This window comes from Lathamus discolor, chromosome 1 (assembly GCF_037157495.1).
Source record: "Lathamus discolor isolate bLatDis1 chromosome 1, bLatDis1.hap1, whole genome shotgun sequence".
In the NCBI taxonomy this organism is placed as follows: domain Eukaryota; kingdom Metazoa; phylum Chordata; class Aves; order Psittaciformes; family Psittacidae; genus Lathamus; species Lathamus discolor.
This window is the reverse complement of record NC_088884.1, coordinates 87,783,208-87,809,435: the sequence shown is the minus strand read 5'-3', so window position 1 is coordinate 87,809,435 and position 26,228 is coordinate 87,783,208. Positions and strand designations below refer to the sequence as shown.

General features: G+C 40.6%; 1 long non-coding RNA gene across 5 annotated transcripts; it reads right to left on the bottom strand.

The window, feature by feature from the left end:
- On the bottom strand, positions 1–24,763 carry LOC136007246 (uncharacterized). 5 transcript variants are annotated; one of them, XR_010609548.1, is made up of 9 exons: positions 24,439–24,763; positions 24,165–24,223; positions 21,241–21,344; positions 20,431–20,540; positions 13,936–14,058; positions 6,100–6,222; positions 2,884–3,057; positions 752–868; positions 1–487 (listed from the first exon to the last, which is right to left on the bottom strand). It is a non-coding gene; the product is annotated as an uncharacterized LOC136007246 (long non-coding RNA). The 5 variants fall into 5 exon arrangements; XR_010609552.1 differs by having other exon boundaries at positions 2,899–3,057; XR_010609549.1 differs by lacking the exon at positions 20,431–20,540.
- Positions 24,764–26,228: the final 1,465 nt, after the last annotated feature.

Genomic DNA, 26,228 nt, shown 5'->3' with positions numbered 1-26,228 from the left:
TCAATTTCCCCTTTTAGATGCCATTGACTAGGCAGAGCAGTATCTTTCCCTGTGAATCAGTCAATCCCAGGACTCAAGGATGGCAGAACATGCTGCCCAGTTCTCTTTGAAGGGGTAATCTCCCAGTAATGCAAAGTGGGAGAGCTGCTGTGACTCAAAGGACCGCAGAAGGGCAGTTTTTTTCATAGCATTTATTGCAAGCTCAAGTGTGACAGCATGTTTGAATTTTTGGCATTGTCAAAATAAACCTTCATGTTAGGGCAGCCAACTGGACCTGAGGAACCGGATTTCAGTAATTCCCAGGGCTTCAGAACCAATGAATGGCATGAGTAAGGGAAATATGACAAATGTTGCAGCACTGCTAATGTCCGAAGGTAACTGTTTAGGCACAGACTTTTATCACTTCTGCAGCCAAGTATTGCCCAACATGACATCTGTGAATACAGCAGAACACCAGAGTTCTTCCGCAGAGGTCATCAGTCACATTCTGCAAAGACAGCACTTAAAACAATTACAGGAAAGAACAGGGAATTAATTATTGGTATATAAGCAGGTATAAGCTAAACTTGGGGTGAGGGGAGAAGGGACAGAGAACAGGAAGGTATCAGGAGGTCTGATTAAATACAGAGATACAAAGAGACTGTAAAGCCCTCTCATAAAGGCTGTGCCCCCATGAAGCAGCTTGATACATAGTAAACCATAAAGCTGCAGGGTTAAATAGAATACAGTCTGAAGCTGATCAGCATCTTACCCTGTTGCATGCAGACATCCCGCTGGCTTCCCCACCTTGACACTTCTCCTTTGTAACTTCTTAACAAGTGCTTTGGTTTAGTCACATTCTTAGAGAAATTCCTGGGGAGGTGGGTGACTGCAGAGAGAAGTGAACATTTTTTTTAGCATTCTGACTCCTTTTCTGCCATTGATGCATGCAAAAACTGAAGAGTTTCCATAAGGAGAGGGGAAGTTGCATACTGAAGGCTTCCTTCCCTTACCTCTCCAACAGAATGAAAATCAACTACCCCAGCTTGAGTCCCTAAAACCAGGAAAGACAAAAACTGCACCACAGAAACGAAAAATAGAATGTAAAAATCAATAATCTTCCTTAGGCAAGCCAGTGAGAAAGTCTGGGTCAGCTCCAGTTTGAAGGTGCCACTCCAACAGGCTATTTATGATGTTATCTCGTTACTGCACAAACTACCTCAAATCGATCATGTCAGTAGTTTTTGTCACTTCGGTTTCCTTCAGTCTATTACAAAGGACATTCCACGTCACAATAACAGAAACCACAGCTTGAGGGTAGTTGCCAGCAGGCCATTCTGTAAGCATTTTAATGATGACTAGTTAAAACCCCAGAGGCACCATTGCTCCTTTAAGCTGCTGATGGCTCCAAGGCCATGTTAACCAGGAACACGGGAAGCTGCAGGCTGTATCCCATTCCCTACTTATCAGCCTTGCACTACATTATGCCAGTACCAATAAAGAAGTCAGTTTTAAACCTTCTATTGAACACCTCCACAGTTAGGATGGGCAATGCTAATTTAAGGAAGGAAAAATCTCACCCTTCTCTGGGGTGTTACATGTCACAAAGAAACATACCAGAGCTACAGTACAAAGTGCTTTTGGTAAATCTAACGGATACTGACCCGTTCAATTGGATTCACATAGGAGAACACTGCCTGCATCATGCATATGTTGCAAATACGCACCTACATACTCACTTCTTTCTTAACTCTTCCAATTGACAGAAGACATTACTAAGCCTCTACTTTTAGCATGGACCAGATGTGACTAAATTGGAAATAGGCAATTTTTTATTTGGAAAGCCTCACTTGGAGGCTGTAACACTGCTGGCACTATTGTTACTACAGATACTTGGATAAGACTGCTCAAGTTCAGAGAAATAAGATGTTAGAGAGCTTTATTCTCCAACAGTTCTTTCTGAAACTTTTTTAATCCTTTTGGAATCATAATTATTTAGGTACGGAGTCAGTGTTCGTATCTACTGCCTACCTTAATGGTCTATTTGTAGTAGTATCAGGCCTTAAGCCACATGTACTGGCTACACTGCTGGTTGAGTTTTGGGATTTCCATCCCTAGCCCTTATATAGATGGGCTTGTAACAAGAAAAACTGCTACCTGTGGCATCATCATTGCTTTTATGCTTGCTTAATTTAGACCAGATGGTGAAGTCACAGCCTAACTATCACTATCAACCGTATTTTGCCTAAATAGGCAGTTTTATGCAGAAACCCATTGCTCTCCTCCAGGTGCATGTTCTGCACTGCATGCTGACCCCAAGGCACATGAAAGGCTACCACAGACTGGATTTTCAAAGTTGAAAGAGGTTTGACCTAAGGCTCATTTAAGTGTCATACTCAGTTAGCATTCAGGCCATCAGGATGGCTAGAGAGACCCAGCTTTTTTATGCCCTCCTGAAAACCCCATCCAGGAGCTTCCATCTCTTCCTTTGTGTACACAGATCATTCTGATTCACACGCTTCATAAAGAAGTTTACAAGCAGGCAAGTATTACCACTGTGCCTTGAATTTGCTGGGACAATTCCAAATACTTCCATTTCCAGAAGGAATTAAAACCAGTGCTTTGTCTCTGAAAAGGAGCTTAAGCTAAAATCCTGATACCACTTGCTGCTCTCACATGGGGTTATGGTCATTAAATATTTAAACCAAAAGAACAGTAAAGTGAGATGAGAGAGCGGCAATGCTTAGCAGATAAAACTCTGCTAGTCTGGACTTCTCTCTTTCTCTCTTTCTCTCTGAGGATACATTTGCTTTAAGAGAACAGCATAACCATAAGGGACAACCCCAAATACTGTTTAAAAAACAGAAGCTTAAATGAAAATGAGAACTGAGCTTCTGACCTTACCTAGGGTCAGCTTACCACGTCAAGGCTGGGGTTATTTCCAGGGCACCATGTGAGAGCTTTTACTGCAGCTGCTTGAATAGTACTCTGCCTGTGGATTAATGGATGACTTAGGCTTCTCTTTCTTACCAGCCTTTACAATTCAGAGGAACACACACAGGATTTCTTCTGAAACAGCTGAAGTAAAAAGACAAAAGTAAGCTAACCTCCTGACCTGTAAAATAACCTTGTGTAAAAACCCATTCAATGTAGCTGCTTGCTGTTTCTGGGAAACGGAAAAGAAGGGGGTTGCAAGAGGAAGCAATAATTTGTGTACTGTTTAACAGGGGAAACTACCACAGCTATTTGTTTCTGATGTATTTATTTAGCATAGAGAGTAAATCGAATACGGACCAAGTGGTGATAAAGTGTGTCATAGGGAAGGACTGGACAGATTTAAAGCAAAGGACTTCCACTGTTTTTACTGGCATTTAAGCCAAGGAAATGCTTAAGTGAGATGGCAAAGCAGCTTTTTAGAAGATAAACCTCTTCCTTCATCATTGGTCTTCTGCTTTCAAACCTCTAGCCAATGAATATTTTTTCACTCAGGAATTCCAAGCATATACCAAGCTCAGAGGAAGGTGAGATCTGCTCTGGGTTCCTAGGAAGAGCAGAGCTCCCTGAAAAACTTCATTTTTCAAACCTCATGTCTGTTGAGAGATGTCACAAAACAGAAACACAAAACAAACACTATTCATTGACCCGGTGATGGTGGTGTGATCCAACATGCAGCCAGACACAGAAAACAGCGACTTGAGAACAGCGCAATGCATCAGCCCAAACATCCATCTAACCCAGTACCTTCCTCTGCTAGTGGCCAATAGCCATGATTTAAAAGGATGATTTAAAAACCAAAGCCAGTGTCTATTGAGAAAGCTTTCCCAGCTGCCAGGCTGAGGAAGGGCAGGGCTGTGGGAAGAAGAGTGGTGATTTCTAAAACCTTTGTGATTTGCTGCAGCATCCCACCAGCCCACCAGCAAGAACACCTACTCTGGTGGCAGTGGCAGCCAGAGGCTCACATGTGAAGCACACTCCCTAGCTTAGAATCCAGTACTTCTGCTCTATTTCTAGGCAGTTTTAACAAAAGAAGGAGCACCAAGTTCCAACCCTATGCACCAAAGAGGAAGGAAGAAAAGGGAGACCTCCATGGGACTGTAATATGAATGGATATGTTCAGCTTAAGTATATGAATGCCAGCAAACTTAAAGGAGGCTACGATGCAAGTTTCTTTTTGGTGTATGATAGAGTTTGTCATTATCCTCCAGAGCTGTGCTATTGCACAAGGGCTGCAATACTGGTATTTTCTCTCTCGCATGCTTACCCAGGAATCCCCAGGACAGCTCAATGTTTTTATCTGCGCTTAAAAAAAGGATTAGAAGACTAAATAGGTATTATTTTAGGTCTGTTCTGGGTTGATTTAATTTACATCCCGATCTGTTTGCAACAAGGTGCAGGATGATATCTGAAAATCCACCTCAAGTTGGTAGCAACACACAGGTATGCATAGATATATACATATATATATAGATATATATATATACATGAAAATATATTGAAAAATATGTATGAACAGAGACTCAAACCTTATATATTCCTCAAATGAAATCACAGGACATTTGGCAATTTCTAACCAGCATACCATTGTCACTTTCCTGTCAGAGGCTTGCACATTAAGCTAATCACTTAATAGGCTTTATCTGCCTTTCTTCCTAGCAGTTTCATTTAAGTTCAGTTTAAATTCATAGAGCTACTACAATAACTAGAAATGAGAGATCTCACTTTTAAATGTAGCTCTAGCCTCAGATGTTTGTTGCTTTCTAATGTTCTCATTTCTCCACTCTGCTGAGAAAAGCAGGAGAGAAGAATGGGAAGAAATGCAACTGCCTGAGCACTGGAACTCATCAACCCTGACTTCCTGCAGGTTGCTGTTACATGTCTGCTTGTGAGCACACTGACAGCAGCTTGCCCTTTGACTGGAAAAGACTCTTTCTCAAATCTCAAGTTGTGTACAGTTGCGTACTTTCTCAAATCTCAAGTTGTGCTTCCTTTGTAGGAACTGTGATACCTGTGTGGATTTATCAGCTTCAGCTGAGTGAATTCAGCAGTTGCAGAGGAACAGGAACAACGATAAGCTCATAGGGGCCCAAGCATTCTGCTGGTTTCAATGGACTTCAAGTAATAATGAAGCAAATATGATTAAAGCAAATTCCTCACTTCACAGTTTCCAACATTAATCTGAAACCTTAGCTTTCCCTGTGTCTACCTTCAGCCTCCTGTTCAGTGTTGGCTTCAGGACAAGTGACAGGAGAAGGCCTAAAACTCAAGTGCAGCATTCAGCCTCAGATGAATGCTCATCATCTAAGGGAAAATTCATCATCTAATAGACTTCAAGACAAATTTAAACCATCAGTAACTGCTAGCACCCATTCATTTTGCTCACGGCCACCATCATACACCCACCCTTCCCTTAGGTCCATAGCAATGGTACAATGTCCTTTATTAAAAACCCCAAATAATTAGAATTTGTAAACTTAGATTCTTATTAGCAAAGAACTGCAACTTGAAGAAAACATGTATGTAAAATCTTACAGGAACAAAAGGGCTTAGCCAACCACTATTCAATATAAAGTGCCTTGGGAAAGCTCTCATCTAATGATTCCTCTTGAGTGCCATGCAGCATGAAACATAATCCATTTTCTATTCAATTATTTGCTATTTGCTCCCTTGCTGCTTTGTTGGAAGAGACACTCGATATCACAGTCTTTTCATGGGCTTCATTCTAAGCTCAACTGGAACTTGGAATTCAGCACAGGAGGAAGAGGGAATTCAATACACCAGACAAAGTAAAAGTGGCAGCTCACAGCTCACTGAGTCCACGTTCAGAACAGAGCAAATACTGCTGCAGTGAACAAATGCTTGAGGTCTCTCAACAGTTTCCTTCATTTAGGGGAATAGTTTTTTATCTTTGCTGTGTTTCCATTCGTTCAATTGAAACAAAACTAACCTATGAACACGGAGGGGGGGACAAAGAAACAATATAAATTACAGACTTTTACACAGTTACTGGAAAAAATACAACAAAACATACAGATATTGTTCCAGTATTTTCCCAGACATTTTAAGTGGAAATACTCTTTAATTCTGCCAGCACCAGGACATCAGCTGATCCTCTTCACTTACCATTACACAAACCACTGACACATCAGTCAAATCACAGCTCTTCAGTCTGGTTCTTCCTATGTAACAGCACCAGAGCAAACTCTGCTGAATGAGACTGGGTTCAAGATTAGCTAAGCAAGGGCACTGCAAAAAAAGACAAGATGTAATATAAGAAAGGAGCAAGGAGCGAAAGGGGCACAGCCAACCAGGTATGGGAAGGAGGAAGCACGGAACAGATAAATATTTCATTTCACCTGTCAGGAGGCAAGGTTAGATACTTGGTCAGCCAGGCAAAGCAAGAGAAGTCACCACCTCTGTGGGATAGAGCCCTCCTACCTGATACATCCTTCTGCCTCAGACCAGGGATCTGCACCGGAAAAATGACAGAAGAAGCTGCTCTAAAACTTCATGTGTACCAAAAAGCAAATCACGTGCCTTTCAGTCATTCCCAGTATGGGCAAGTGACACAGGACAGGGTGTTTCAAATGGACCCAGAAGAAATACAGACATAAACTTTCAGTTTTCCTTAATAAAAATCAAAATACTTCCTGAACTTTAGCTTCATATTTTACAACCTGGGTATTTATACCTTGTAGGTGGAAAGCCTAAAATGCAAATACGTAGAATATTAAAATACAACTGGAAATTTCAGCACTTTCTGGTCATTCTGAGTACTTTTTATCCTGTTTCTCAAACTCTTCCGGGCTGGCAATTGCATCTTCTTTTATGTTTTGCTGTACATTAAATCCTTATAATAAAAAGTGCAGGATTTTGTCAATTTTTTTTTTTTACAACTATGTATTTCATATGATTTAAACAGCAAAACCACCTCATCACCTCAGGTCACTGAAAAAGTTTTCAAGCATTAGACCAGGTTTATAGAAAAGCTTTCCTACGCTGAGACTATAATGAAATATGAATGAAGTATATACAGTCTGTGGTTTAATTGTATTTTGTGTAGTTCTAACTAGTACCAACAAGTGGTTCAGGATAGCATTTCATTTTACATAAACTAGATTCTGTAAAGGTATGAAGAGGTAAACGTTTAAAAAACTTCTTACATGCAGACAAGCTTGCAACTGCATATACAGCTTCCTCAGCCAACCCCTGTATAGCAAATTGAATCTGTGAATGGCTGGCTGATACATAAATGCACCTTGTGCTAGTGTAAAAAGATGGTGCACATGCAGTTTGACATGCCCACGCAAAAGGTGCTACTTGCTGAGTTGAATGCTGGAAATAACAAGAAATAAACATTTTCCTGGTTACTTTAGATGCTGGCTCTTGAGAAGATTGCCCAAAGACTATTTAGAGCTGCTTATCTCCAAAAGGATCTGATGCCTTAATGTTTTAGCTTTTCTATACCACCCGGTCTCTACATCAAGAAGCTCTAAATCATAGCTATGCCAAGGCATGTGATGATGATTTAAAAGTCAGCTTCCTCAGTTGCCTTTGCCCCTTATCAGAGGGGGACAGCTCGCTTCTGGCAAAGTGGAAAGCAATAAATAGGAACTCCTTCGGATCACCCCAGCAGGAGCTGCTAGAAGTCAGGAATCACAGCCCTGAAGGCTGTCTGGTGTTACACATGTGAACTGATTTAGTGGTTGCTCTGTATTGCCTACCAAGCCACCTTTCTGTATTTTACACATTACTGTATGAAACACCAGCACGGGAAGCTCCATGTGAAATTTAATTGTACCTTAAATCTTCCTGGAGAAGCACCCCAACTCCCCACTTGTTAAGAACACTGATTTTCCTCTCTCTGCTCAGCTCTTCCAGTAGGCAAATACATCTGAGCAGTTTGGAAGAGAGGTTGTGGTTCCTTCCTTGTGCAGAGGACTAGACAGCACTGCTTGCTCTGACATGTTCAGGCTCCACCTGCATTTCACATAGTTGATCTATTCAGCTGCAGCAATTACTCTGCTGTCAGTCCAGATCCAAAAGAAACGAGGTTTGGCTTCATCATAAGTGATGAACATTAAAAAAAACCAACCCTCTGACAGTGTGCAGAAACACTATCCCTTCATCTAGCCACAGGAAAAAAACAAGAAACCAGGGCTGAAAATATGCTGAAATATTCTGGACTTACAATTGCATTTTTCCAATAAGGTATTTGTATTTTTATATACAAATATATATTTGTATTTTGCATTTCAAAATGGTTGAAAGGTAAGTGACAGCTACCTAGTTGTTAGAAGCAAAGTTGAGTGCGCCTGGTGGGCCCAGACCAAGGACCCCAGCAGGCATCATAAGGCTAGTAACTTCCCTGGATTTGGGCTCGACTCTTGATTGCTGTTAAGTGCTGACAGCATCATGATGTTTTATTCTCGTTTTTATTTGTGCTATAATATTATTCACAGCCCTTCTCTAGCCCCAGCTGGGCATCCTCACATGTTTTCTCTCTAAACTCTCACTGATGTGATCCACCTGCACCTCTGTTTGCATCCAGCTGGCCTGAGAACTGTAACTGCCCACCCTGCATAAGTCAGCAGGTCATCGGTTACGTACCATGCTACTGCAGGTTCCTCTTCCAAATATCCATGTAGTGACTGAGGTTAATTCCACTCTACCTATTCTAAAACATTCCTGTTTTTTCTACAATGATACAGAGGAGAGATCCTCAGAGATACTGAGATACTCAGAGATACTCCATCAATGTCTCCTTAGGAGACAACTTGCTACCAGGTGAGTATCTGACTGCACCAAGGGGTAGTACACCAAAGGGTAACAGGTCTGCAGCACCCTAAAATGAACGATGCTGCTGCAAAAAGGAGAGACAAAAGGAAAAGCACCAAATGAAAAGAAGTACGTCAGGAAAGATGACTTCTTAGAGAGTTAAAGGCAGAGCCCATGCTAACACTCCGGAAAATCTTCTGCTGGTGGTGCAACACCTTATTAAAGGACACTCATCATTCTTGGTCTTACTGGTAAGATGAGCAAAAAAATCTCTTTTTAAAGTATGTAGCTTTCCTGCAGTCAGAACACAACACAAGGCATGTTCTTCTGGAACTATTACAGCAGAGCCTAGGCCTCTCCTGCTCTTGCAGATTCACATTTCGCCCATCATCTGCCACTATAGAAAAAAGGAATTTGTTTGGATTTTTAATAAAAACACAGACTTACAGACTTGCTAAAGTCCTCTTAAATGAATACTTACTTGGTCTAGGAATATATTTTACAAGGACAATATTAATATCTAGGAAAATATTTTTCCAGTATGTCCCAGTGACTGGAAAACTTCACAACAAATGTACTGAAGTCCCAGAGTGCCAGCAGTTGTCCAAGTTAATGATTTTTGCCTTCAACAGCTTCTAAGGAAGAAACTCACTTCTGCTCGTTATTTTGGATCAGAGAGGTCTCTGTCTCCCATTAAGGGTGGCTGTTTTTACATTCCTATTAATCTCTTTCCGTACACCACTGCCAACATGAATCCTTCATTCCATTTCCCAGTCCTCTTTTCCACTGTATTTCACACTCATGTGGGCTCTTGCTTGGGTATTAAACCTGGACACAACACAAACATACAGAATTATTTTCTGGATATTCTTTCTGTCTTTTTAAATTGGAGTTATTAAAGCAGATGAATATCATGCAGAAAAAGTGTCCTAAATGAAAACCTGCAACATCAGCCTCTCAGGGAAAGGTGGCCTAAAAATGTCATGTACATGGAAAAAGGTTGAATTCAAGCATTATCTTCTTAGCCTCCAAAATGAGACATCAGTGGGGCACAAATCTGTTAGAACACTAGGCCTGTGGTGCTCACAGAGCTGCACATTTCATGATAAACTCATGTACAGCACAACTGATGAGCCTAGGTTTCCTGTGGTTGTGATACCTGTGTTTATCTTCCAGCCTATGGCTGCATCTCATGGATAAGGAGTTGGCTTCAAGGGGAACACTACGCTGAAATCTTCCTGCAGCCCTACTTTTTACATATATATATATATATATATAAATTTTACTTACAGATTTAGTTTAATCTCTTCTCTGAGCAACAGAACAACCTTCTTTAAGAATGCTGCTGAATGAAAAATGGTGTGGTTGCCTAATGTAAATGCAGACACAGGTTTTAGAAGGCCCCTACCTGGATTCAGGAGCACACTGCTAATTTTAAAGATACTTTAGTATTCAGTAATATCCCTCACTGTATGCCCTGACTGTACAGTGTCATTTATAATGGGAATACAGAAAACCACGATCTTGGTTTACTATATCAAATTGATTTATCTCCCTTGCAAGAATTACAATGAGAAGTCTGCTTTTCCTCCAAAATCATCAAGAAAATAGCTGAATTACTGGTCACCTCTGAAGAAATCTATCATTTGGGATTTTTTGCTTTCAAGTGCTTAGGGGAAGAGCGCAGGAATTAGCTGAAAAATGAGCTAGAGTGTCTGCTACCTGGTGAGGCATGTGCTGCTTTTCTCCTGAACAGTTGTGTTTTGTCTGTGTAGCTGAATAATAGATAAGAGAAACCACTGTCCACTTCATTTAGCTGTTCACTTCTGGGGGAGATGACTGATGAAGAGGAGCAACTCTACATGTCTACCTCTCACACCCCATAAACGACTCTACAGGATGATACCCATGACTTCGCCTTCCCTCACATTTCTTCTGTATTTAGCACCCAACAAACTATCATTTTCACAAAACCTGCGCATCAGGTTCTGCTGGTGCAAGACAAGAACAACTGCTTTCATGCACTATGTGTGTGGGTTTGGGCCTTCTTGCATTACCCCAGCAGTGCAATGAGGCCAGATCTTGCTTATGAAAAGATCCAAGAGCCATAAGGAATTCAAGCACTGAAGTCTTAACAGAAGTTGGGAGACTTGAACTTTCTCATTACTTTCCTGAAGGTTTGTCCTGATGCTTTCTTCCCTGGGAGAATACATAGTACTTTTAGCAGACAGACTGAAGATGTAGTGTATCTCAGAAAAAAACCAACCACCACCACCACCAGTGGAAGCCTCCTAATAGAATGCTGCTATGAAGATTTCTTCCTGGTTTTCGCCCTTGATTCTGAAATCCTGATTGGAGTTACTTCTCCAGATAGCAAAGCCAAGCCACACTCAGTTTTGTCAGCTCCAATCTATCCAATAAGCTCACTTTTTCATGGGAGAAATCAAGGCCTTTTAAGAGAGAAAACAATTTGATTTTTTTACTGCACGCACATGCACAACCTATCAATATCCTTAACAAAACCAAAAAGGCTCCCTCACATGCATTGCTTGCGTGAATGTCTGGTCTCAGTTCTCCCAGACAACCATCAGTTTCAGGGCAACAGCCTGAATCTGACCAAGAAATTAACTTAGGATCCAAGACTGAGGTTTTTGTTTCTGCTATTTAAACAAATTAAAATGCTTCTTTTTTTTTTTTTTTTTTTTTGGAGCCACGATGTGCTTTCCCATTCTTTCCCCATCTTGACATAGAAATGTAGGCTGCTTCCAGATCCTGAAGAGGAGAAGAAAAATGCCATTTGGTCATTCATCTAGTGGTCTATGTGCAGGTTTGGTTTTCCCATTGGGGTTTTTATCCAGTCCCAGGCATGTGCTATCTCAGCAGGCCACCACAGCCTAGACAGAAACACCAGTTCTTTACTACCTCACTGTTGATGTTGGCTGTCAAGCTACCGTGAAACCAGCTCCCCAGGAAAGTGTAATATGTGAACTTTTTGCTCTTACTTCATTAGACAGCAGGAAATGAAGGTTAGCTTTGTAAGAAAAGACTGAGCTAAAACCTTGATGGGGGCTGGGGAATGCTACAATGAACCAGATCTAAATGAAGATTCTCAAACAATGCCTACCTCTTACCATGTTTTGGGAAAGGAATAAGATTCTCTGCATGATTCTATGGTTCTATGACTCCCCAACACATAAAAGCTCCAAGACAAAAAGGAGGCAATTAACTCATGTTCATCAGAAATCTACTTTAGCATATCAAAGATCCATGAACTGACATTTAACCACATCTAAGTGAAGTGATACACAATTATTCAGCCTCATGTGCATTGTGGCTACAGCTGCTGGCCAAGACTATACCTCTCATGTGCAAGGTACCAATTTAAACATACAACAAGAGATAATCCCGCAAAATTGGCTGGCAAAACACATGAAAAGAAGGAAAATAGAATTAAACGTACACAGATTAAAGAATTTCACCCAGGGTCAGGTAGTTTGCATAGGAGCCCAAATCACACTCCATGTCTGTTTTTTCCAACTCCTCTTCCTCCAGAAAGGTGTCTTGTCAGTAGGGAAAATTAACACTTGATGTTTTTTCCATTTTTTTTGAGAACAGTTATTGAAAGCTCATGTAGAAAGGCCACTTAATAAAAGCAAATTACATCCAGGTCAAGTTACATTTCCAGAAACTCACAGGCAGCTCATTCTCTGCAACTACTGACAAAGGACTAACGGCGCAGGTCTCAGGGAGAACTGAGGACATCAACAGTAGAAGCAGCACTTCTGTGGCTTCTTTGGGGTGGTGCATGACAGGGAGTTGGGGCTGCCCCATCCCTGGCAGTGTTCAAGGCCAGGTTGGACAGGGCTTGGAGCAACCTGGTCTAGTGGAAGGTGTCCCTGCCCATGGCAGGGGGTTAGAACTGGATAAGCTTTAAGGCCCCTTCCAACACAAACCATTCTATGATACAGAGATAACTACACTTGCAAAGGGCCTTTTGAATCCCTCGACAGATTCCATCTCTGTTACCATACTTCCCTGCTCTGCCTGGACATCCCACTACAATTAGTGGGATGAATGACATACACAGGGTGACTAAAACGCCAAACACAGAGAAAATTCTGCTCTAAAAATCAACACTTTGATTGCTCATACTAACAAATCCAGATGTTCCTCTCAGATAGGATCCCTGCTGTGTATACCATCTTTCTGTTACTGTTTCAACTGTGGTTTACTACTTGGAACTGGGAAGTGGCTTGTTCCAAAGAATGTAGTCTTAAATGAAGGCTCTGCATTTTCAGTGGATGCTTCTGTTTGGAAAGCAAAGCTTCAGCAAATAAGGCAAATCACATAATGGAGAATCATTTATCCAATGGCCACACTGCTGAGACTGCAGTGGGAAGGAGTAGCACAGCTGAAAATATTCCCAACACAGAGTAAATATGAATCATCCTTGGGCTTCTTGACATTGTGGTTTGGTCCTGGAGCCAGCTAATAAACCCAAAGGCTGGGAATGCATTGTCCAAACCCTGACCCTAGCTAAATATAATTATTGTTAACAATACAAATTGGAAAGAGATTTAATTTAAAACAGTTTTGCATAAGATAAAGAGAAATTCCTAGTTTGTAAAGTATTTATTCTATAAGGAATGGACTTTGCTTTCTCAAAGGCACTCTAATTATCAGCTTCAAACAGCTTTTTTCATGGAAAGATGATGCTATTTAACTTACTTTGCATCATGCTACATTCAAACACAGTAATCTAAAGACATTATGACAGGGCATGTTTGTTCCTTCCCATATTTCTGTACATCACTTGATTCAATCCCTTGAAGAAACAACCATTTTCTAGGACAGCATTTCCAGTATGAGATATAATTGAAGAAATCCCTCCATCAATTCGTTACGGTTTAACAAACATAGCTTCTGTATAGAACAGTAGTTACAGCAAACGCAACAAACCTTGGCTTGGCTTTTCTAGCTAGCTTTAACGTGTCGAAGTTTTGTCAAGCAACTGCACTAGTAAAAAGGGACTTGTTTAAAGACTTTATAAAAGCCACTTAAAATAAGCTCAACTCGAAATGTTTAAAACTGCATTCTGATCTTACTGACACAATTTCACATCACTTTAACCCCATTAAACTTGGGACAGATATTACATTGTTATGGAGAAATTGCACCCACCTTTTTATTCAGTTTGAGTTTCACATTCCATGCTCTGGCTGGTTTGTTCCTGGATCCAAGTCATCTCGGAGAGGGGCAGAATCCAGAATAAGCAAAAGGCAATAGAAGAGGTGGGTGCTCAGTCTGCAAAAGTACACATGCAACTGACTCAATTACCCTGGAAAGGGCAGAAGATGGGGTTAGAAAAAGCAATAAGATGATCTGTAGTTGTACCCCTTTTACCAAGGCAGTGTCCAAACGACCTGAGTAATACATAGTGAAACCATTCCTACATCAAGTCAAAGTGAAACACAAACCAGTAACATTTGCAGAGTAGAAGAACAAAACATGCAGAATGCCACAAAGAAATAAACCGCAATGGGATGCAATGATACCAGTTAAACCTTCCACTGTAAAATGAATTCATCAGTCCATACCAGAACAAGAGGTCTTCTATTTCCACCACAAAGGAAAGAAAGTACGAAGCAGCAGCAAGAAACTTGCTGCTTAATGTTCTGCACAGAATGAGCAAATCTGACTTGTCAAGTAGTAAAGATAACTTCTTTCTCCAGAAAATGAGACACGCAGCTTCCGTGTTCAATTTTGAATTGAACAAGTGCTCTATGCAACAGTTCTACATGGAAAGTCACTTGACTTTGCAAATGGGCGCCTGGTTTCAAAAGGATTAGTTTCATTTCTAGCTTTTATATGCAGCTCTTTACTGATCTCAGAATCACAATAAATCAACAGATGGATGTCATCAATGTATGCACTCTGTAAAATGTCATAAAACAGAGGAGAAAAAGGCTAGCTAATTCTGCAAGGAAGGAGGTTCCAGAGGACTAATGCATATGGCCAGGGGCATGGTTACAGTACATTGGGAATTGGTTCCAGGGCACCATTCCAAATCCAGTTCCAAATGAGCAACACCATAATCGTTATATAACACATCACCATTATAATCGCTTATTGGTGTCAGAAATACTGAGAAAGAAGTGGAGGTTCTTTCCTCCACTTGTGGAAGTTTGCATACCATCTTGTAACAAATTCGGGGGGGGGGGGGGGACGGGACGGGACGATGCAACAGCCAAGAGCATTTGAGAATCACAGTTTTAGTGCTGTGAAGGAAGGGACTGGTTTGATTTACAGCTACATGACTTATTGCCACATCTGGCTAGGCTAGGCTAGGGAATTTTATAGGGGAGGAAATGCCACTTGATGCTTTTATAATTAAAGCAGACAATATCTAGATAGTTCACAAAAAGTGAATATTTTCTTCAGAAACATTTACCTAAAACTTAGTGCTAGGAACAGCGGGGATATGACATTCAAAATTACAACACAGATTGCTTTGGACTTTCATTTCTAGGCTTTTCATCATCCTGAATGGTTCACAGCAGAGGCTAGGATATAACTTTTAATTCCCACTTCTCACCTGTACGAAATTATTGCAGGTAGAGAAGTGGGGGTTTTTTTGTCAAAAGGAGTAATGAGACTAAAGATTTCTGAGAGACGGTTTCTATGGAGGCCAATTTACTGAAGGAATATGAAATGTTTCATGTATTTTATAACTGCATCTTAAAGCTGAAGATGTTAGTAACACAGCAAGTGCTATATCTCCAGGGGCAGTCAGAAAAGCCAGGCTGAACTATCCCTAATGAAATTCTTTTTTTTTACTCTGTCCTCTCGAATGAACTAGATTGAACAGCCACATTTTCTGATCACTGCTAATCTAATGAGCCATTTGTTGTTTTATTCTCATGGAATGGTGTATCCTGGAGCAAATCGATCTGGATTACTGTGAAGAGTATTACAGAATCACAGAATCCTAAAATTGTTTGTGTTGGAAGTGACCTTAAAGCTCATCCAGTTCCAAGTCCCTGCCACAGCCCTGCCACAGACAGGGACACCTTCCACTAGACCAGGTTGCTCCAAGCCCCGTCCAACCTGGCTTTGAACACTGCCAGGGATAGGGCATATAATCATGACAAGGTAAGTAAGCATTTAAATTCATTTAAATTCAGCTTTTTTTTTATTCCTTTGAATACCTTATTACCTTATTTCTAAAAGCAATGTTACATTCTCCTGGAGAATTCCCCAATCTATTTGTCCTTACAAAGAAGTCACTCAAAGAACATATTAAGAAACACTTTTCTTTACAGAACGGGACCTGTGAATCCTGTTTCATCATTGGAAAGCTAAGTATGTCTTTCCTGCAAGTAATAAGAATGAGAATTCATGTCAGCACTTCAGAACTGTCGCTGTTTAAGCCCAGCTGGTAACTCAGAACCATGTAGCCATTTGCTCACTCTTCCCTTACTTCCCCTGCCCCACTCCCAGAGGGATGGGGAGGAGAATCAAAAGAATGTAACTCCGACGAGTTGAGATAAGAGCAGTCCGGTAACTAAGGTATAACACAAACCACTACTGCTACCACCAGTAATAACAATCATAAGATAAATAACAAGGAGGGAGTATATAAAACTAAAAGGGGAAAGGAAAAAAACCCAAACTATAAACACAAGTGATGCTCACCACAGTTGCACCACTATAAACACAGTTGCTCACCACCTGCCAGAGGATACCCAGCCCTACCCGAGCAGCGATCTGGGCCTTCCAGTTGACTCCTCGCAGTTTCTATACTAGGCATGACGTGCTGTGGTATGGAACACCCCTTTGGCTAGTTTGGGTCAGGTGTTCTGTCTCTGCTTCCTCCTGGCTTCCTGTGCCCCTCCTCACTGGCAGAACATGAAAGACTGAAAAGTCCTTGATCAGGGTAAGCATTACTTAGCAGCAACTAAAAACATCTGTGTGTTATCAGCATTGCTCTTAGACTGAAGTAAAAAAACACAGCACTGCACCAGCTACTTAAGAAGGAGAAAAATAACTGTTACAGCCAACCCCAGGACAGTAACTCAAACATAATAGGAGCAAGGGGTCTTCAGAAGCAGTGCTGGATCAGCCTTATAGCGGTGCTTCTGATGTTGACAGAGGTGCTGCGCACTCTAAAGAACCTGAAACCAAACTACTTTAACCTGAAACCACAGCACTCATTAGCAGCATTGACTGTTGAGCCAAGACTCTGTATTTTATCTGGACAGATGCTGGTCCTTAAAATTCTGCAGGTTTTGGGAAAAATTCCAGATCAACTGAAGTAGTTTGAGCTGTTAGACAGAATTCATGCTTCTACTCACTACAATTCACTATAATAAGCCTCTGAAGACTTTCCATTTTTGGCTAACTTGTTTTAATGAAGTTGAATCTGTATGCCTTCCATCTTAAAATATTTTAAATATGCTGTACAGAAATCTTATTAATCTTCAGGAAAAAAATGAGCATTTGTTAAAACAACAAGCTGAAAAACCTGTACTAATACAACGGAAAAGAGAACAACAAATGAAGAAGGTTAAGTATTGTCCTGGTGAAGATTTCTTTTACATCCTGTCAAAGTGTCATCTGTGTCTGCTGGATGTTTCTACTAGAATGATTGGGAGCTGTGCTGAAATGATACAACTGGATTTTACTCTGGATATATTAAGAATGTGTATTGACCAAAAGCATTCAGGGAGGAATTTGTCCAAACATTTGACTGACAATAAATCTTGAAAGGCTTGGCTAAGGAGAGATGTATTTGGAAGAAAAAGCTTGCATCAGATACTGACTTCTGTGAAGGTCTGTGGCAGAGAAGTCTGGGGTTTAATAACAGTTTCAGAAGACGGAAGTATTGTAATAGGTTGGAAAGCTCCATTTATTCCACCTTCTCACTGTCTGCTGTGTACTAAAGTAGATCACCACAAAATCACAGCATAACTGAGGCTAGAAGGAACCCCTGGAGATCTCTAGTCCAACTAAGGGCAGGGTCAACTAGAGTCAGTCTCTCAGCACCTTGTCCAGTTTGGTTACAACTAGATTAATGAAAAAAGTTAAGACCCAGTTCCACTGTTCATATGTTAAATAATTGCTTGCCCTGTGGTCAACACAGAAAATTGATGCAACTGCTCTCACACACATTTCTTCAGTTTGAGGAAAGCAAGGGAAAGCTGCAAGCTTAAAATCTGCAACTGCAGCACTAAAAATCATTCCAGTATTAACACCTGAATTTTCCTACTTCCCTAGGAAGGCAGTACAAGAACAGAAAATTGCAAGGGAACAGAGTGAAATATGAAAAAGGCAGAGATACTTACTCAGAACATAAGAATCTAAATACAAAGGTGAAAAGAAAAAGTTCACAGAAAAATAAAAATTTAGACAGAGACAACTGACATTTCCCAAAGTACTCCTACTGAGAATGTTAAAAGTGAATATATTCAAAGTCTCTGAACAGCCCCTCCAGCATAATCTATGAATCTTGAGAAGGATCTTCTGAAGTCTTCAACATTTGACTTCGTTCACATTCCACTAAAACAGACATCATACCAGTAACTCCACGCCAAAAGAAATTAGAGAAGGCAGAACGAGTTTAGGTGCTCCTGTGCCATCATAGCTGAAGAGTGAAATACAGGGATACTTTTCTCAGGGTCTGTTTATGGCAATATTTGACTACTGCAAGACTGGACTATAAATGCAATAGTGGGCTTCCTTCATTCTCATTGAACTGGAAAAGGCTTTCTTGCTCTTAGAGATATACTACATTGTGTTTAGCTGCAATTTAATCCTGGGTGAATGGAACATCTAATGAAAAATTCATGCCATTCAAATTGGATGTCACTCAAAAACCTTCACAACACTGCCACAATTTCCACTAACGAAGCAGCTCTGATTTTTCAGGAATAAAAGGGTTGTATATGTAAGAGTGTGTGAAATCACAAGACAATTGGAGGCTCTGATAGAGCAGCAGAAGGAGCTTGGCAGTGCTGTAGTTATTTCTGTAAAGGATTATGGTGTTCATGAGGTCTGACGATTCACTCTCCTACCGAACTTGAGGTAACTCTTCCACAAGTTCACCTGCAATCACATACACTTGGGGCTATATATTAATGTACTAAACTACTCAGAGAAGAGAGAGACATTTCTGTCAATTTTGATTTTACACCATCCAAGAATAGATTCCAGCCTGCTCTCACTGACACTATGGTTTGGGGTCCCCCCATGCTCACTGACATGATTATTTCAGAAATCCTTGCCTTAGCTCTGCAAAACTAGATCAGATACTGCTTGTCAAGATTTAACAGAACAATGCTTTGAGCAATTCCCATTCCCTTTTTCCCCTCCAAGACACTCCTATTTCCTGACACACAGTAATAGTGACTCTGATGGCCTCAATTCAGCAAACTTCAATCTGTTCTGGGGTTTGGTTTTGTTCTATTTTTTCAAATCAACTGAGGTCAATTATACTGCACAAGCATTGGTAAAGTAGTATTCACATTACCATAAACCAAAGGGATGCTGCCCCAGCCACTCACAGGACAAAGACACCACAATCAACACAAGAGCAACAAGGGACAGAGCTGCTGAAGCAGCTTTGCTGCTCCTGCCTCTTTGCTTTACAAAGTCATTGATTTTCTCTCCTTTTTGTGGCCACCAATGATTTCTTCTCCTAAGTTACCCGTTTAAAAGAGATGTCCCAATCCCCCATCAGGTCAGAACAAAGGGAAGCAGTGACAGCCCCACAGAATTTTTCTTCCCACAAAAAATGCACAAACCAGAAAATGTAGGGCTGCAAGCCAACTCCTGTGCAGAGCAGTGGCTTCTCTTTGTAAGAACAGGTCGAAGCCTGATGATGGAAAAGTGATGAAGTTTAATGTGTTCTTATGTCCCACACATGACATAAATGTTTTGCCACATGCAAAGGGCTTTCTATCCTGAGGTATCTCTATGTGTCTCCTACAGCAGCTGTATGCAGATGCCACATATCTCATCTGTAACTCTCATCCCACTAATAACACAAAATCGCTTACATTAACCAACTTGTATACTCGATTAACAGAAACTCAGCATTTGCCAAGCTGAATCACATAACTTATTTTCCTAGTCCTCTACTAATATTGGCTGCTGGTAAAATTGAATACTAAATACTCCAGACACAGGCAGCAGCCACCCTTCAACCCATGTACCACACAAGTCTCTCAGGCATTCCCTACAGCTGAGATTGAACTGTTCTCCACATCAGAAAGTTACAGGCGTAGTTATTAATCACCTAAATATGCAGCCCATTAAAAAACATAACCTCAGCACTTCCTTTTATGATACGATGCTTAAGTCAGCTCCTAAATATCCCACAGATGTTTAGTCAGCATCTGTTCAAAGCCCATTGCCCTTCTGCTCTCTCAATCAGGTATGTCTTTGTTCTCATCACCTATGAAAGGATGAAAGAAGGATGAAATAAGCCTTGATCACTTTATACATAATCATTGCATCCCATCAAGTATTTATCCTTTCCAGACCAGGTAGATAAACTCCAGGTTCACACTCGCCTTGTCCCTCAGTATCTGAACCATGTCCTGCTGGCTGCATCCCAGGAATACAACACAGCAGTAGCCTCTTCAGATCTCATCGCTTTTTCATTTTTTAACTCACTCTGTCACTCTCGCTCCTCTTGGCTATGCTCTGGAGCTGAATTTAGACTTCAGCTGCAGTCATCATCTCAGAGCCTGGGTGGTCCCATGAAACCACTGCCAGGGACAGAGCTGGGCAAGGAGACAGGAAAATATTATTTCTCTATTAATACATTAATAACTCTGTCTTGATTGCTGTTAGTACCAAAGAATTTCACTCCCAGTCTAATAGGCATAACAGAACTGACACCTCTGTCTTCCACAATAATAATCCTATCATCAGCCTTAAACTCTGACTGCTCCTGAAATGAATTATTGCTCTGTAAAAATGAAGTATGTTGCTGCTGCTGTTATCTGTTAATTATCATCAGTTGGTTTCTAGAAAAGTATTATGCCATCTATCTATAAATACATCTAAAAAGATATTTTTCTAAGGTTTCCCTTCAGAATCCATTAATTTAATGAAGACACAGGCAGTAATGATGAAGAAGAGCCCTTAAGGAGCTGATCAGCTAAGACAAGGCCAAGACCTTCATCAGCTTCAGTAGTTTAAAATTAGAACTTTCCAATTTAAAGGAAGGTTTTATAATATTCTGAAATTTAGTGCTCCTTACTGGAATTCCTCTCCCCTAAAGGCTAATGGCTGCCTGTTACTCCCTTTTTTATACCTCTGCTTTCTTTTAGCAGGCTTAATCCTGCTTTTTCTGCTCTTACAGAAAGCCAAATCAAAACTCTGAAGGATTTCTAATACTAAAGACACAGACAAAATAAGAAATACCAATAAACAACTCATGTGCTGAGCATTTTATTTTTTTTTTAAGAGATTACTCACTGATTTACTCCGAGGTGAAAGATTAAGCTTGCTAGGTGTGGAAGATTCTTCACCATACATACACCAAAGCACAGAAAGGGGAGACGGTTTAGCTCGAGAGAAGCCTGTGATAAGAACAGAGGGAGAAGTACCATAATGAAAGAGATCATATATAAACACCATTTCTAGCACTTCTACTATTGGGAAGTTACTGTTTCCCCATCCATGCTTCTCCCTTCCCATTCCTTTCTTGCATCACAAGGTTATCCTTGTGCTTCCTTTCTTGGTTCCTACACTCTTCCCTCTGCACTCCATCCAAGTTTTTCTAGACTTGCTCATTTTCTTATCTTCTCTACTTCTAACCTCTTTGGCCACCTCTTCTCATTAGATTACTCCCCTCCCAATCTCTGTCTCTCTAGTTGTCCTTTCAAGTGAAACATCATATCCTATCTAAACTGGAAATCAGTATTCCAAAGGGATGGTATTTGGGTGACTGAAGCCTGGCAGAAACACCTTTGCCTTTAGACAGCTCAAAGTAGTGTCTGCTTGCTTTGTTTTCTTTCCCATTATCTAAATTGAAACATGCAGTAGGGAAGCGTCAGCGGATGGAAATGGTGTTCACATTGGCAATATGTTAAAGGAGATTACAAAAAAGAAAAGGGAATGTTGCTTCTGCGTACTTAATGCCTCTGACTTAAGAAGGACAACAGCCAACATTGCTCTGCTTCAATAACAGAAATTAATTCCTGGGATAGCAAGGCAGAGGGGAACATGGGTAAAAGGGGAAATCATCCACTTAAAATCAAAGATCAAGTCACAGCTTGTGCAATAAAACTATTCTAATGCACACATTTTGATCTTTTTTTTTTTTCTTGATCTTCTGTAACACAGAAGATCAAAGAAATCCAAGCAGCGAAGAGCAAATGCAAAGCTAGAGCTGACCCATACCAGTAACTGCCAAGGGCAGCATCCAACTGGATCACAGTCCCAGGACACTCATCCAAGAGCCCTGGGACTCTCTGCTAGACCCCAGAAGCAGGAGCAGAGATGTGGAATCCCTGTGGACATATATGGACATATGCCTGCTCTCCCCGGCCTGTCTCTGAAAGTATGTACTAGTACAGGTACTGGAAGCTTGCCTGCCACCAAGGGCTGTCACCTTCCCTCTCCACACAGTCTTTTCTTCCCATCAATAAGAACAACGTCCTGGAATCCCACTGTGAAAGATTATGTTCTCTGATTCCATCTACTTTGATTCCTTTTATTTACACCTACAAAAATGAAACCTTGTCCATGTATTAAAACTCACATACATTTTCAACATGAGCATCTTGGAGGCATAGCAGTATATTTCAGTTTGTTGAGCTCAGCTTAAATCCTAGTACTTAGGTACTTAAATCCTCATCCAGGGACTGAGGTGACAATACATTCAAAATGTCTCACTCTGCCTCTTCTCAATATTTAAGTCAGTTGTTTAGCAAAAGAAAAATCCCAAGCCCTTAGTGTTTCTCTCTCCCATTTCTACACCCAGAAATCTTCCTCTTGACTTTGTTCCAGCTCTCCTCTCACTGTCAGCCCATCACTTCACAGCAAGAGTATTGCTCATAAACTGTCTGTTAGGAGTTTAAAGTGTCTGTCCATTATAAGCAAGGAAAATGGATTGAATTTCATGTTTGCTTTTGTCTGTTTTAACCAATTACCATATTTTCTCCAACAAAAATGTCTACTTCTGTGTGTTCTATTACAGTTGTATGTTCCTCCAATGCAAAATGTAATGAAGTAAGTCAAAAGTATAAGCTAACGAATTGTCTCCAGCATCTTGGTCTTCTTCCTTTATGGAATTAGTTTAAATAATTGCATTTAGTGATTCCTTAAAACCTTCTTCTAATAAATGGACTAATTCTGTTGCAACACATTTCAGTTTTTATTAGGGTGAAGTAAAATGTCTTCTTTTTTCCATTTTGGAAGAATTATGAGTAGGCAGTGTGCTTAAGTATAATAAAAATCAAGCAAAAATGTTAGAAGGAACAGCAAAACAGGACATGTGGATGCACACAGCAGTTTTCCCTTCAACTTTTGTAGGGTAATTCTATTAAAACTGGTACCTGATCACACTACCTGTTTGTGCTGCCTTTTCACAAAGTTAAGTGCATTTTAATACAAATGCTATGGTCTCCAGTGACCTACCAGTAGACAAATCAAATCTATGGCTGCTGGCTAAGGGCCAGGTAAATTCAAACCATGTGACAAGGTCTACTCTACATTTTACTGCTTCTTTTATTAAAAAAAAAATACTTTGCACATCACCCAAGTACACTTGCCTTAGTCTAAGAAATGTGTGTTTTTACCAGAACAGTTCACCAAAAAAAAGGTCATATTTAAATTAAGCCTTATTTTATAATTATTATTATATTACATTTATTATATTTCACTTGATGAACTATGATGAATAGTATAATGGTGGCAGGGGGATTGGAACTGGATGATATTTAAGGTCCCTTCCAACCCAAACCAGTCTGTGATTCTATCATTAATCAATGAACTGGAATTATGCATGTGAGTTCAGATGCGTAAAATTTCAATATTATTGCATTTTTGAGAACCCTTGCTCCATAAAATAGTCCAATAGTGAATACAATAGTATTTGGTACCCCTGGTACCAGACTCAGCTGGTCTAACTCCAGACAAATTCATTGCCTTTAATGGAGTAATGCTAATATGTATTATCTGGGTCATTGTTTCTACTATTTGAGAAGAAATGATTGCTGAGTTATTGGTTTAGGTCTCTTAAATCCTCAGTTTTACAATAACGTGAGAACCAGTATTTGCCCTTCTGACATTATGTATTTTAATGTGGCATTTCTCCAGCATTTTCCACTTTGCCTATTCAAAGGGCATGACTGAAATAACACCATAGCAATTCAATAGTGACAGCAGCTTTTTACCTGGACATTCATCTTCACAGAAGTAAATGGGCAAATTTCGTGCTACACAAGCAAATGTCCTGCAAGCAAAACATAACTGTTTACCGGGACTTTCATGTTCAGTGCAGGCATTTGAAAAAATGACCCACAAAAAGCAAGTCAAAAGACCGTAAGACTGAGACCCGCTGACTCAAGAGAAACTGCTGTCTGGACAAATGATAGTCTACAAACTGGAATTAATGTTTGTTTTCAGAAAACTCTCCCTGCATCTCACTTCTTATTTCCGTGTACTTACAGTCAACAGCTTCCTTTATGTATGGAAGGAACATGAAGTAGTCAAATTCCTATATGAAGATGAAGGGAAATAAGACAAGTTGTTAAGCATAGTAAATACAGTGAGCATAACAATTCAAAGTTCACCATTGGAAGCTTAGGAAAGAAACTGAGCAAAAAGGGTGGACAAGTTTAAGTTTCATGAGACTCAGCACTTAAAAGACCTTATGGGAGAAGGAGCACCCAACTGTCAGAACTGCCTGGGGACTCACTGAAAGCAATTAGCTCAGCTTGCTGAAAAAAAAATTCTTTGATCCCTGGTAAATCCCACAGCCTTTTCCGCAGCATTATACCGTCAGCACTGCTGAAGACTACTCAAAGAAGTTCTTTCAAAGACACCTCCTCACCCATCCCTCCACCAACAATTTCCAAAGAAACCCAACAACCTGATGGTTACAGAACTGCAAGACAGCTGATGCTGTTAGTTGATCAGCTGCCACTTTCTCAGAAGTCCTTCCAAGAAACAAGATGGCACAGACAAGGCAGGAGTAAAGAGGCATATTACCCTCCTGAAGATTTCTCTGTAAGAGCCAGACTGTTCCAAAGAATCCAGCAGAAATCTCTACAAGAAATCTGAAATAAGCTTGGAAGATTACAAGATTTCTAGAGGCTCCAACTGCAACAAGACGAATACAGGTTGTTGGGAGTTTCATATCCGTGTGATTTGAAGTCTTGCTGCAACTGCTCCTGAAAGCTTGCTTTCCTGGGTTCAGCAGTAGCAGTCATTTTTCTCCTTCTTAGTAGCTGGTGCAGTGCTGTGTTTTGTCTTTAGGCCAGGGAACAGAGCTGATAACACAAATATTTGGTCTGGCCAAGGACTTTCTGAGCCTCATGCTCTGCCAGGGAGGAGGGGAGGCCGGGAGGAAGCAGAGACAGGACACCTGACCCAAACTGACCAAAGAGGTATTCCATACCACAGCACGTCATGCCCAGGATGTAACGGGGAGTTACTCGGAAGGGCTGGGACTGCAGGGTTGGAGGAGGTATCGGTCAGTGCTCGGTTGGGTGGGGTGGGGGAGTTATTGGTCGGCTGGTGCTGAGGTGTTGTATTCTCTTCCCTTGTTATTTCCCTTATCATTATTATTACTGGTGGCAGCAGTAGTGGTTTGTGTTATACCTTAGTTACTGGACTGTTCTTATCTCAGTGCGTGGGAGTTGCATTCTTTCGATTCTCCTCCCCATTCCTCCAGGAGCAGGGGGAGTGAGTGAACGAGCTCTGTGGTTGGGTTTAAACCACGACACTTGTTCATGATTAATCCAAAGCATAGGGAAATTTCCTCTAAAGCAGTGAGTATCTTCCTCTGACACTGACTGGCAGCATTAGAGGATTGGTCTGTAGATCCCAAAATGGGAGACAGAACTGACCCACTAATGGCAAAATAGGCTTTACCATAGAAATTAAGAAACCATGAGTGAGAAGAACTTCCCTTGGAGTCTGCAAGTCTTCCCATTCAGCCAGACAGTTGAGCTATGACTTTCAGAAATAGTACTGAAATGAAATTCATCACACAAAGAGAAGACAGTAATTTTCTGATTTTTATAGTATCGTATGCAATGGTGACTATTAGATTTTTAACTTTAAGCCCTTAAACATTTACCTGCTTCAGGTGGACTTTTGCAGCCAGAGAGATCCATATATTGAGAAGTTGTACACTGGTCATCTCAAAGAAAACTATTCAGACTTAAACCAGCAACACTGATTTCATCAGATGTTAAGAGTCACTGAAGTCCCAAACACCACTTCACACTTAC